Source organism: Lissotriton helveticus, chromosome 3_1 (assembly GCF_964261635.1).
Source record: "Lissotriton helveticus chromosome 3_1, aLisHel1.1, whole genome shotgun sequence".
Classification (NCBI taxonomy): Eukaryota; Metazoa; Chordata; class Amphibia; order Caudata; family Salamandridae; genus Lissotriton; species Lissotriton helveticus.
This window is the reverse complement of record NC_136061.1, coordinates 774,182,852-774,196,113: the sequence shown is the minus strand read 5'-3', so window position 1 is coordinate 774,196,113 and position 13,262 is coordinate 774,182,852.

Sequence of the window (13,262 nt, the reverse complement as noted above, 5' to 3'; positions counted from 1 at the left end):
CACCGACACCCACGGACCATGCATGCAATCTAGGATTCATCCTCGACTCCTCACCCTCCATGTCAAAGCAGGTCAATACCATCTCCTCCGCTTGCTACAAATCCCTCTGCATGCTACGCAGGATCTACATGTGGATTCCGACCGAAACCAGAAGAACGGTGACCCAAGCCCTCGTCAGCAGCAGGCTGGACTATGGCAACGCACTCTACGCAGGAATCCCGGCCAAACACCTGCAACAACTACAACGCATCCAAAACGCCTCCACCCGACTGATCCTCAACGTCCCTCACCGCAGCAACATCACCTCCCACCTGATAGACCTTCACTGGCTCCCCGTCAACAAGAGGATCACCTTCAAACTCCTCACCCACGCACACAAAGCACTCCACAACACCGGACCAGCCTACCTGAACAGCAGACTCAGCTTCCACAACCCCACCCGCCAGCTCCGCTCCGCCAGCCTCGCCCTCGCCACTGTCCCCTGCATCCAACGAATGACCTCCAGCGGCAGATCCTTCTCCTTCCTAGCCGCCAAGACCTGGAACTCCCTCCCCACCCATCTGAGGCAGACCCAAGACCTGCTCACCTTCAGAAGGCTTCTCAAGACCTGGCTCTTCGAACAGTAGCAGCACTCCCCCCCCCAGCGCCTTGAGACCCTCACGGGTAAGTAGTGCGCTTTACAAATTCACTGATTGATTGATTGATTGAATACTCCAATGGACTGATCCAAGACATTATTGAGAAACTCTTGTGTCAATGGCTGTAGGAAGCTGGTCAAAAAGAAGCTAATGGCTGAAAGGGGTGTACCTGAAGCCCTGACTACATGTATTGTAAGCACTATGTTTGTTTGATAGCTGCACTCAAAAAAAGTCAAAACATTTTTTTTATTTGATCTGGTACTCAACTGAGGACCACAAATTTTTTTAAAACAATTTACATAGTGTAAAATACACATCAATATAGTATTAAAAAAGATTTCAAGAATTTATAGAAATTATAACAAACCCATTCATCAGTCGGTTGTTTACATAATGATAGTAAGCTATTAACAGTAATGATGTTATATTTCTGATATATCGGCTCTATATATCTTTTCCGCGCTTTTACTACAGTTACGTGTGGGCAAACAAATAAGATGTGGACGATATCTTGCGCTCCCCCGAAACACAGATTACACATAGGGGAGTCTCCTGGTGACCATTTAGATGTAAAAGCAGAAACCGGTAGAATGCCTAAGCGCAACATAATTATGGACCTTCTTGCTCCATGTGTTAGACAGAGCCCCAAATATGACCGAGATTGCTTATATTCCAGTGATTGTGTAAAGATTTTATATGTAGACAATTTACTACAATGGACTAGATCTAGATCGTAACTTAATCTCGGTGTAAAGCATTTCAAAAAGAGTTTTAACTGCGATTTTGTCCAGGATAACAGAATAACTTTCGTGAGGCATGCTAATTTGAATGCCTCAACCATATTCTTAGTAAAGGTGAAACCTTGAGATTCTGATTTAAATATCTCATTCTTTAGCAAAAATCTCAGTGTTCCTTCTTATGCATGCAAGATGTTGTAGGCCCATCTAATGATATTTGCCACAGCTGTGGCATACGAACTTGTTAGGGCAAATTCCAGTCTGAGTGCCTGTACAGATGTTGATGAAGCGACCCTTAATAGTCTTTAGCTGCACTCTATAAACGTTTGACCTAAAAAATAGATCAGAGTTTAAATCATCGAGATTTCTACCAGGTAGAATTTGAATTTTATTTCAAAAGTAAATTGACAAAGGATCGTAAAACATGTACCTAGCTAAGATGGTAATGGACCAGCTTATAAACATGGATCGAAAAGGCTCTGACCTGCCACCTGCCTCCTCTGTTCCTTTGATCAGACATGTCATCGCCCTAATAAAGAGGAGGGAGACAAATAAACTCAAAACAAAGTACCATATGTAGCACTGTTTCAAATTGGCTGCCTCGAATATGTGCAAATAATGCAAATTAGAAGACTTAATTGAATATTAATCAAAATGCTAAGGTTGATTGTTTTCAAATAATTACATGTCTAATAAATGCTTACTGGTAAATAATAAATCTCGAAACGAGCGACACAATTGATGGTTTTCGCCTAAAGCAGGAACGAAGACACGTCTGTGAAAGGGTTTTTACCTGATCATGTAACATATTTGATGCATTAAAGTTGTATGATGCTAATATGTTAAATGTATTCAATGAATACGTGTATCCTACATAAGAGGGTTCCTAGCACTAAAAGCAATCGTGGTTACAATCTAGGCGATCTTAATGTGCTATTAAGAACGCCTGGTTGGTGCTATAATATTAATTTGAATGCTTCAAGGTTGCATTTGCTTTACTCCACTGCCGAAGAAGATGGAGCTGGCAGGACCAGTGCAGAAGTTGAGAGGTCTGGGCAGCAATGCCTTTGCAAGCAAGGAACCTAAGGTTGTCTTGGATGCTGATCTGTCTTTCATCCCCCAAACCACAGAGGTGAGAGTGTTTGTGGTGGCATGCCTGTGCCCTTTGCTACTGATATGTCATCTGTTCAAGGTCGTCTGCAGAGACGATTGGGGAAAATAGTCCAAAATATCTCGATTCTAACTATTCACTGATCAGAATTATTCGCCCATTGATTGCACACATCATCACCCAGTGATCTGACAACGGCTTAAACGTGAGGCAGATCTTTACTAGTCTAGAAAGCCAGGCTCTGAACTCAAAACTGAGAGACACATGTAACTTCAGTTGATTCAGGAAATAGTTGAAAGCTAAACTTTTAACACTTGCCTACAATTATTAGTAGTTATCATCCGTCCTCCACTTGGACTGTACTATTGGATGTGAGAGAGTTACCTAATGAGAGCAAATGTGAAGGAAATATATTTTTTTAGTCATGTTCAAGACGTTGGTAGTTGTGTTGACAGCAGGTGAATCAAGGCACTGCCTTTGGGCAGTTCTTGCGATGGGGTTACATGCTCAAGTGAGGAATTCTGGAAATTGCTTGTGTAATTTGCCGCTGAGTTGAGAGCTGCAGATTCTGCTATTCATGGGGTGTCTCTCCCTGAAGTTCAACATCCAAGCAAACCTTGAGCGGAAGATGGACCATCTGAGGATGTGACTGGCGTCCTTTTATTAATAGAGCCTTCTTGTAGCTTGCCATATTTTGCCTGCATGCCCCTTTATTGCCTCGTAGAGTGGGTGCATCCCTAGTTCTAAGAGTGTTTGTAGGTGTCCATAACTGTCCCTGCATCACCCAGGGCTTCAGTGCACCTCTTCATATCAACGGGAAGCAATCCTAGTTAGCCAATAGTCTCAGGTATGTCAAAAGCGGTATCTGCCATATTTCCCTGGAACTCACATTTATGAAATGTGAAACGTTTTATAATGCACGGAATCCGCAAAAATGTATCAGTTTTTGTAAGTCAAAATTCATCCCACTTCTAAGTTTTTGAATTGGCTGCAATCCTCTCCAATTTCATGGCATTGAGGTTGTCACAATTAATTAACCCTGCAAGCCAGATCCAAGAGGCGCAATGTGAGCTTCCACAATTCTCTGAGCCCACAGCCAGCCTTACATTAACATGTTAGTTGGCAGTAAACAGGGGGAACTAAGAATGCAACAAGAGTTTTTAGACCGGCCCATTCAACAGAAGCGGTCATTGTGGCTGTGATGGATGCGCTACGACAAGGGGCTGATAGGAACTTGGCCCAGGCCTTGGTTTTATTGGATCTATCGGCTGCTTTCGACACAGTCGATCATGCGATTTTGGTCGACCGTGTCGGTAATGCGGGTATTCAGGGCTTGGCCTTAACTTGGATTTGTTCCTTCCTCCATCAACGCTCCCAATCGGTTCAGTTATCTACCTTTTCTGCCCCCCAATCCTCACTTTCCTGTGGTGTCCCCCAGGGTTCTGCTCTATCACCCCTTCTGTTTAATCTTTATATGCAACCTCTTTTAGTTCCCCTCCGTCATACCCCGGCCACTATCTTTAACTATGCAGACGACCTACAATTAATTTTTCCTATTGACTCCTCTCCTTCTTCCCGCACCAACTTTCAATCCACCATGCTCACCATCTCTGAGTGGATGAACTTCAGTCAGCTAAAGCTCAACCCCAGCAAGACGGAGCTGGTCCTGACAGGAGGGCCTTTAAACCCTTGGAGCTCCAGTTTCTGGCCTCAAGTTCTTGGCCCTCCACCCTGCCCGGTCAAGTCTGTAAGGAGCCTTGGTGTCACTATTTCTAGTGATTTATCGATGAGACCTCAAATTAACACCGTGACCTCGGCCTTCTTTTACCATCTACGCAGAATTGGCAAAATCCGAAGGTTTCTTTCCACAGAGGCTCTCATACTCGTCATCATGGCCCTTGTCACCTCCCGCATCGACTATGCCAACTGTCTGTATGTGGGGATCCCTGCGTACCATCTCCACCGCCTCCAGCTGGTACAAAACCAGGCGGCCAGACTGGTCTTCCAACAGCCAAAGCACCAACATGTCACCCCCCTGTTGAGGAGACTGCACTGGCTCCCGGTTGCTTCCCGCTGTATCTTCAAAATGGGTTGTACTGTTTTTAAGTCTCTTCTTGCTCTTGCTCCTGCTTTCACCACCCTCAGTCTTAAACGTCACCTTCCTTTGAGGAATCTTCGGTCATCCGCTCACAACCTTCTAATCATTCCTAGATTTAAACGCAAAAAACATGGTGATTCCTGCTTTTCTTTTCTTGCTCCTTCTACCTGGAATTCCCTCCCCTCTCCTATTCGACTCTGCCCCGACTACACCACCTTCCGTTAACTCCTTAAAACCCATCTCTTTCAGTCAGCTTATGATTAATTGCAACCTTGTTTTCACCTTACTGCTTTGTATCTCTGCTTTGTCTGTGAGCGCCATGAAACCAATTGGTGTCCGTGCGCGGTAACAAGTTCTTTTAACATAACATAACATAACATAACAAGAGTGAGAAACACAGAGAGGCAAGATGGCCGCGGACGGACTGTGCTGAGAAGTCGCATTCTGACCTCTCTCCCTTCACCACAAGATGATCGTTTTCTGTCCGGTGAAATGACCCCTCAAGGCTCCTGAATGCTGGTGGCAAACACATTTTACACCTTTTGTCGGTGTAACTTCAAGGAACATTTATCAGTGGAGCTGCTCGGGTTAAAATAAGGCTTCGTGATATTATGTGCTCCCTCGGATTTAAAAGAACACAGCAACAGCCGGTTAAGATGCCCCCGCGCTCTGCAAAAAATGATAAAACTAAAGAGAAAGAAAAGCTAAAAGAACAAGCAGACACAGGGGGAAAAAACATCTCCCCTGAGCAGACTACGCTCCCAGCGAAGAACCCAGGAGCGATAAAGAACACGGTGGCCCCGCAGCAAGGGAAAAAGAAGACAGATTTACGGGGGGAAGTCCAGCCCGTCTCCGGGGCCGATGCGAGCAGCCCTGCTGAGACACACTCTGCGCTGCCGGGAAAGTTTGTCGAAAGGCCAGAAAAGAGTAAACTAAAAGAAACCTCTTTCAGGCAGCCTACCTTATCAGAGGTTTTCACCACTGTGCAGTCAGCAGGGCAAAACAACGGAGCTCCAAACAAACTTAGTCCTGGAGGACGCAGCGATGGTGGAGGCCTCCTCGAGGACGCTGTGGACGCACAGAACGCTTCCCCAACTGTTGCTAGGCAACCGCCTAGCCTAAGCACTGCTACCCATGGAAGCATGGCTTCTGGACCCCAGGAGGCAGAAAGACAGCATCAACAGAAAGATGTAGATGCAACTTTGAGAGATGCAATGCCGGAGATGGCAGAGAGCGCGTTTAAAGGTGAGGCTGGGAGTGCTGACATGATGAGTGCGATTATGTCATTAGAGGAAGAGCTGTGTGCCGCAAAGAATGTTAAGGCCACATGGGGGAGCTCAGTTAGTCTTCTCAATAAAGAACTGTAATCCGCTGGGAACTCTGGAACTCAGGAATCTTTAAAAAGAAAGGGCGATATGGGCTCAGTGGAAGGGGAGCATTTTTACTCTTTAAATGAGGACTCCGACTCAGTTCAGCCCAGTGAGGAGACCTCAGAAGAAGAGGATGAAACAGACGGGGATTTATTGTCTGGCTCTAGCTCTTCGGGGACTGACATGGGCAATGATACTACCCAAAAAAAACGCAAATTAAATCAGAACAGACGGTTGGCAGCTTCTCCAGGGGGTACAGAGAAACTGCTTTTGTGGGATTACTCAGCTACCTCCCAAACTTATCAGGAAGAGGAATCAGCTGGGTCTTCAAAGCATAGTGCTTCTTTCGAACTCCTGTTTAACATGCTGAAGCAAATGCAAGCCGAGGCTAGGTCAGTGAGTCGTAAAGCAAGGCAGGATTCTAAAAAAATTCAATTGGCTCTGAAGAAGACGAATAAACTTTATGATGATCTGGTCGGTAGAGTAACGGAGGTGGAGGAGCGAACGGGCAAGCTTGAAGATGATCTGGGGAGTTGGCAATCTTTTAAAACAACACAGGAAAGGATGTCAGAAGACCTCCGGTGAAAAGTGGAGGATTTTGAAAATAGACAAAGACGTAACAACATTAGACTCCTGGGTGTGGCAGAGGGTCTGGAAGGGCAGGATACCAGGCGTTATGTAATTAACTTACTTGAAGGTGCTTTCCCGGAGTCCCAGTGGCAGTGGGACAGAGAGATCCAGAGGGCCCATAGGTTTCCTTTCACTCAGAAGAAAACGCACGGTGCAGAAGGAGGAGGCCAGCCTCCCTTCCCAAGAGCTATCTTAGTATACGTTGGGAACTTCTTGCTACGGCAAGAAATTATCGAAAAGGCGAGACCTGATAATAAGAGATCTTTTGAGGGTACTACATTCTTTGCCAGGCCAGATTTTTGTCATGTGACAGTTGAAAGAAGATGGAGGCTGAGGCAAATGATTTCGCAATTTCAGGCTCTGGGTTCGGAGGCATATCTGCTGTTTCCTGCCAAGTTGAAAGTTGTCACGAATGGGAGAGCTAGAATGTTTCTATCAGAAATTAAAGCTCAGCAGTATTTGGAAGAGTTGAAAAAATAAGACGCTTAAGGAATAAAATGTATAGAATTGAACGATGGTTGTGTAGCTAAGTAGAAACACTAAGTTCAATAAGAGCATAGGGGTATGTGGGGTGTTTCCTTAGGGGGGGCTAACAGCAGGAGAGTGGGGTTGGGGGAGGGGTGCGACTGGCGCAGTCCAAAAACGGTTACGCATAGGTCATATATGACCTATTTGCTTGTAGTGGGGAGGGGGTAGTAGGGGAGGGAAGGCAAGGGAGGGGGTTGGGGGTTTTAAAAATGGTTAGAATTACTGTTCTTTTTGGCGTGATAACACACATTTTGTTTGGGTGTCAGATACAGTACAGGCAGTACAGACAGCACATAAAGATTGTAAGATGTTGTTTTCATAGATTTGCTTCATTTTCTTTTGTAGCAGGACAGTTTATGAGCAGAGACTGGTTGATTTCTTTTAATGTCCTATAAGATTGCCTCAATTAATGTATGTGGCCTCAACGGCTCCAATAAGAGATTGAAAGTAACAGGTTTGCTGAGAGCTCTTCATTTAGACTTGGTATGTCTCCAGGAGACCCATATAGAAGCTACACAAGTATATCTATTGGGACAGTTAGGGTTTGCAGCTTCGAAACAAGGAACCAGGACCAGAGGGATGGCAATTCTGGGGAGGAACAGGGATGTGGTGGTTTGCAGGAAAAAGGAGGATCAATGGGGTAGGTGGGTCATAGTGGAAGTAGTATTTAAAGGAACAAGCTTTACTCTGGTCACAATTTATGGCTCCACTGATGATGATCCTGATGTCTGGCAGTTTATGGATACAGAGCTTGCCTTGTGGCCAGAGCCCATCGTATGTTGTGGGGATTTCAACATCCACGACCCAGAAAGCTCGTTTACAAAACCGGGCGGGAGCTATGCAGGGAGAAAGAAAAAGACATACAGTGCACTAGCTAATATGGCTCAGCATAACTCCTTAGTTGACCCATGGGTGCTGCGACATCCCTTTCAAGATGGTAGTACGTTTTTTCTGCCTCACACAGAATTCTGGTCAGACTAGACTACTTTTTAACTTCTAAATCCTTAATCCCTGGTGTCCAAGTGGAAAAACAACCTAGGATTATTTCAGATCACAGCCCTCTGGTGTTAGCATTTAATATACCCATGGTTCAGAGTATGAATACGCAGTGGACTTTCGAACGTATTTTATTAAAGGATGGGGCTTATCAGAAACATATGGAAGCCTGGATAAAATACTTTTGGGATATTAATAGAGGTTCAGCATCCCCAGGGGTAGTTTGGGATTGTTTTAAAGCTCGTGTTAGAGGGGAAACGATGAGCTATGTGCTGGCAAGACGAAAAAGGGAAAGAATTAAAAATAGAAGTAACCCGCCAAAGATTGATTTTAGAAGAAGAAAATCTTGCTACAGCTATAAGACAGAATATCTCACTCGAGCCCTTCTTGCTTAAAATCATATCTCTTAAAGGAGAGGCTACAGAAGGTCTTAGTAGGAAATCAGCAGAGAACTATCTGGTGAAAAAACAGGATGCGTACGAATTGAGTGAGAGAGTTGGACATATCTTAGCTGTCCGAACTAGGCAACGCACTGCTGCAGCCGATATTAGGGAGATTCTGGACTCACAGGGAGTCTTAGCTACAGACCCAGATCTGATAAGAGAAGTCTTTAGGAATTTGTATGTTGAATTATATGCCCTTGGTGATATTAAGAGCCAGGATGAGATGGATAGTTATCTTAGCGATATTCCTTCCCCCTCTCTGTCTCTTGAGGAGAAGGAAACATTAGATGCTCCACTGGGTTTGGATGAGCTTATTGTGGCCTTGGGTAGTCTCCCCTTAGGGAAGGCAGCTGGGCCAGACCAAATTCCTGTTGAATTTTATAAAGTGTTCCAGAACGTGTTGTTGGTTGATATGTTTGATATTATGTTGCGTACACAACGTGGTGAATTACCCCCAGAGTCCTGGGGAGGAGCAGATATTGTTGTTATCGCAAAAAAAGGGAAGCCTCCAACTCTCCCTGGCTCCTATAGACCTATTACCCGGATGAATTCAGGCGTTAAGGTGTACTCAAAAATGTTGGCAAAAAGGCTCGGAGGGTGTATTGAAAAGTTAGTAAGCCCATCACAACATGGCTTTATACCTGGTAAGAGCACAACTCAGCATGTTAGAACAGTAATTACTATGTTTGATGCTGCAGGGGTCTCGGGCGATCCTATTGCGGTATCCTTCTGGATGCCGAGAAGGCATTTGATAGGGTCTCCTGGGAATTCCTATGGGCAGTGATGAAGTGGAGTGGAATAGGTAAAGGTTTTAGAAAAGCTATACAAACCCTATATAAAGATCCATCTGCAAAGATTAGAGTAAACAGGGGGCACTCAGAGGCAGTTAATATCTTAAGGGGCACGAGTCAAGGGTGCCCATCTTCCCCGCTTCTTTTCGCGCTATATCTCGAGCCACTATTCCGCAGATTAGAAAGAAACAAAGGGATTCCACCAATGATATTGAATGGCTGTACAATCAAATCTTTAGCTTATGCTGACGATGTGGCTATTTTAACCCCAGACCCAGATGCAGCTATCAGGTAGGTGGAAACAGAGGCTCATATGTTTGGTCATCTGTTGGGATATAGTTTAAATAGGTCTAAGACGCAAATAGTAAGGAACCAGTTTACAAGATGTTTTGACAATAGGGTGGTCGGCTCAGCAACATATCTGGGGATTGTAATATCAGCGAACCTGGATAATTTGGTTGAGATCAACATGGCTCCGCTACTGACTAAGGTTAAAAAGGACTTAGAGAGGATGAATAATTTGCATCTCTCGCTGGTTGGGTGTACTAACGTAGTGAAAATGGTTATACTACCTAAATTTTTGTATTTATTTAGATCGATACCCCTTTTTTAAAATTTAAACGGTTTAATACGTTGGAAGGCATATTAAATAGGTTTATATGGGCCCACGGAAAAACTCGGAGGGCATATAGATTTATGTCTTTGCCAAGAGAAAGAGGTGGTTGGGGTGCGCCAGATTTTAGGTTGTACTATATGGCGGCTGCTCTACAATATATGCAGGGTTTGATTGGAGGCGGTGGTATTCTACAGAAAATAACAACTATGTCCACAGAAGTATACGCAGCAGTATTAGGGCCAGAGGCAGAAAATTGTTTCCTGTACCATGCTGACTTAGGATACTTTGGAAGGAAACCGGCCAAAACTATCGGTGCAGCCTTCAAAATATGGAACGCCTTCTTGAAAAAGGCTGGTTTGGGTAGATATAACAGACATGTTAAATTGTACAACAATAAATCCTTTCCTCCAGAAATATTTTCTGATTCAGTAATGTCTGCTTGGGAGGATAAAGGTATTTTGCAGATTGGTGACTTAAGGAATCCAGAGGGAGTAGCACAATTCGACGACTTGGTAAGAAGATATAATATAGACAGAAGAGATTCCTTTAAGTATTTACAGGTCAGGAGTTTCCTGAGCAGTAAATAAGGGGGTCCAGCTGGATACAATTGTAATGAGTTTATGGAAAATGTAATTACCGGTGGTGAGACCACGATTAGATCAGCTTACGCGCTTTTAGTAAGGGTTCAATCGGATGATATAGATAAATACAGGAATAAGTGGGTAGAGAAATTAGGGATAGAACCTGAAGCTTTTCAAGATTCATTGGACCTGGGTCGCACTATCCTGTGCTCAGCCCCCCTTCAATCTCAGCACTATAAGACCCTATATTCAATCTATCATACGCCAGCTAGGATTGCCAAATGGGGGGGTTGGAGGGGACAACCTGTCCAAGATGTAACTTCCCTGAGGCGGATATTCTCCATATGTTTGCTACCTGTCCCCAACTACATACTCTAATTAAAGGTATCGAGAGATTCTTGGATAAATCATTGGGGATTCAGATACTTTTAACCCCTAGTTGGATTTTGTTGGGCATTGGAACAGAGGGAAACAAAGTTGTTCAGTCTGATTTTATGTTTTTGGCAATGGCAGTCTTTAGACTAACTTTAGCAAGGGCTTGGCTAGATACGACATCCCCGCATGTGCAAATTTGGTTGGCAAACTTAATAGCAGCATACAATTTGGAAAAACCTATATATGCCAGGAAGGGAAGGGTAGGAAGAGCTCGGGGTGTAAGAATATGGGAACCCTTAGCTAAATGGAGGGATGGGATAGGGTAATGTGATTATGTTTATGTTTTTGTTCTAATTTGTTATGGTTATGTAGTAATATAGGGGGATGTCTGAGCAATCAAAGTATAATATTGTGGCTATGAATTTAATTATTATTTTGTTTAGGAAAGGTGCTGTTCTGTAATACTATAATGATTTTGTTTGTGAAGAAAACAAACTGCCGAATGTATAATGTATAATGTGTGTGACGAAAAGTATAATAAAAACAAGGTTTAAAAAAAAAAAAAGAGTGAGAAACAGAGACACTGGATATCGTCACAGTCCTGGTTGCACAGCTGGGCTTGACCTACACTGACAGAGCATTGATAGCTAAAGGAAGAGAAAACTCCCAGTGTGGCTGTGGTGTTGGCATTGGCACATACACTTTGCTATCAGGTCTGATATACCTGTTGATACTCTGTATTTCATACTCTTTGCTTTGGGATGAAACTCAATATTTCTCTTGAGCTATAATATATTTAAAGCTGATACAGTAACTTCGAACAGCATTCTGAGTTATTATGTATTGTTTTCTGCAAAAGCTACCTTGAATATTCGATATTAGTGTTCGTAAATCTGATCACATTCAGCATAAAGACTGATAGCTGTAATTTTTGGCTGAGTGATCAGACACTTGCCTTATGAAGTACCCATATTACCCCTGCTTTCACTTCCCCTGTTCCACTAAAGCCCAATCAGGGCTACACTGGGAACAGCAATCAGCCCTGGCAGATTGCTGCTCTATCAGCACTGGGAGCGGGGAAAGGAGTGTGGGGGGTTCTAGGAAGAAGCATCGCTCCTGCTTTTGTTCCAGGGGGGCGATATTTCAGCACTGCTGCACAACCCAGCCCCAGTGACAAAACCGGTCCCCAAGGGCACAAAACTGGTCCTCACCCCTCAGGCCTACTGGGGGAATACCCAGTGCCTGCTACAGCCAGTCCTGCCCTGAGCCCTATTACTGTGGTGCACCCCATTTACCTCTAGCAAGTGTGTGGAGAGGTGTGGCTCAATGGTTAGAGCGGCAGACCCTGATGCAGAGGTCTAGCCCGGGACCAGGGTTCAATTCCCCGCCTCGGTGGGTCTTGGGCTCAAAAATTCCACGGACCTGATAATTCTTGCCTCGGTGCCTATTCCAATCATGGAGTCCCACTTGGCAACTCTGGGCAATAGCTTGCTTAATCTCCACAACGCTAAGGATGCCTGGCCTCCACCTTGGGGGTGCCCAGGAGTGGACACCTCACAGGGAAAGCCAGGATGGTTTCCACAGCGGTATTCGTACAAGCGCCTTGAGACCCTTGTGGGTGAGTAGTGCGCTATACAAGTATCAATTTACATTTTTACAAGTGCCCCAAAGTACTGTACCTGGAGTCAACTTTGTATTCATAAATAGCTAAATAAACATCTATTTGACGCTATTTGTCCAGATGCTGGTCAAATAGTACATGATCTGAACTAATTAGCATATAGCTGGATAAGCAGTGACGTTTCAGATATTTAGCCAGCCGCTGGCAAAATAGCTCGTATTATGTGCTATTTGGCCAGCAGCTGGAAAAAGTGTCACAACTGCCATCTAATAAACAATACCAGATTGTGGTACCCATAAATTGCAGTGGTGTAGCATACCAAAAATATCAGCCCATGTTAAAATACCGGGCCCGATTTATAAAGTTTTTCCTTTGTGACCTGCTGTTAAATGTCGATTGACGTGTCACACGCATAAAAAAAAAAGTCCTTGATTTAGACCATGTAATGTGCGTTCGTGTTATAAAATAGTTCACGATATCTGAAAGTCGATGCTGGAATCGAGAGATAACTGTCGATTTAAACACAAAGGGAATGTATTCTATTTCAACGTATGCATTGCCCATGAAATATTCACTTAATTGGATGCCATTCAGGAAAGGTATACTTCTTTATTCACATGTAGATGCTGTAGCTCAAGCACAATACGTTTCTTCATACAATTACTTTTTTATCGTTACATAACCATTATAACATGTATGCAATACAATATAATTATAACATGTCAGA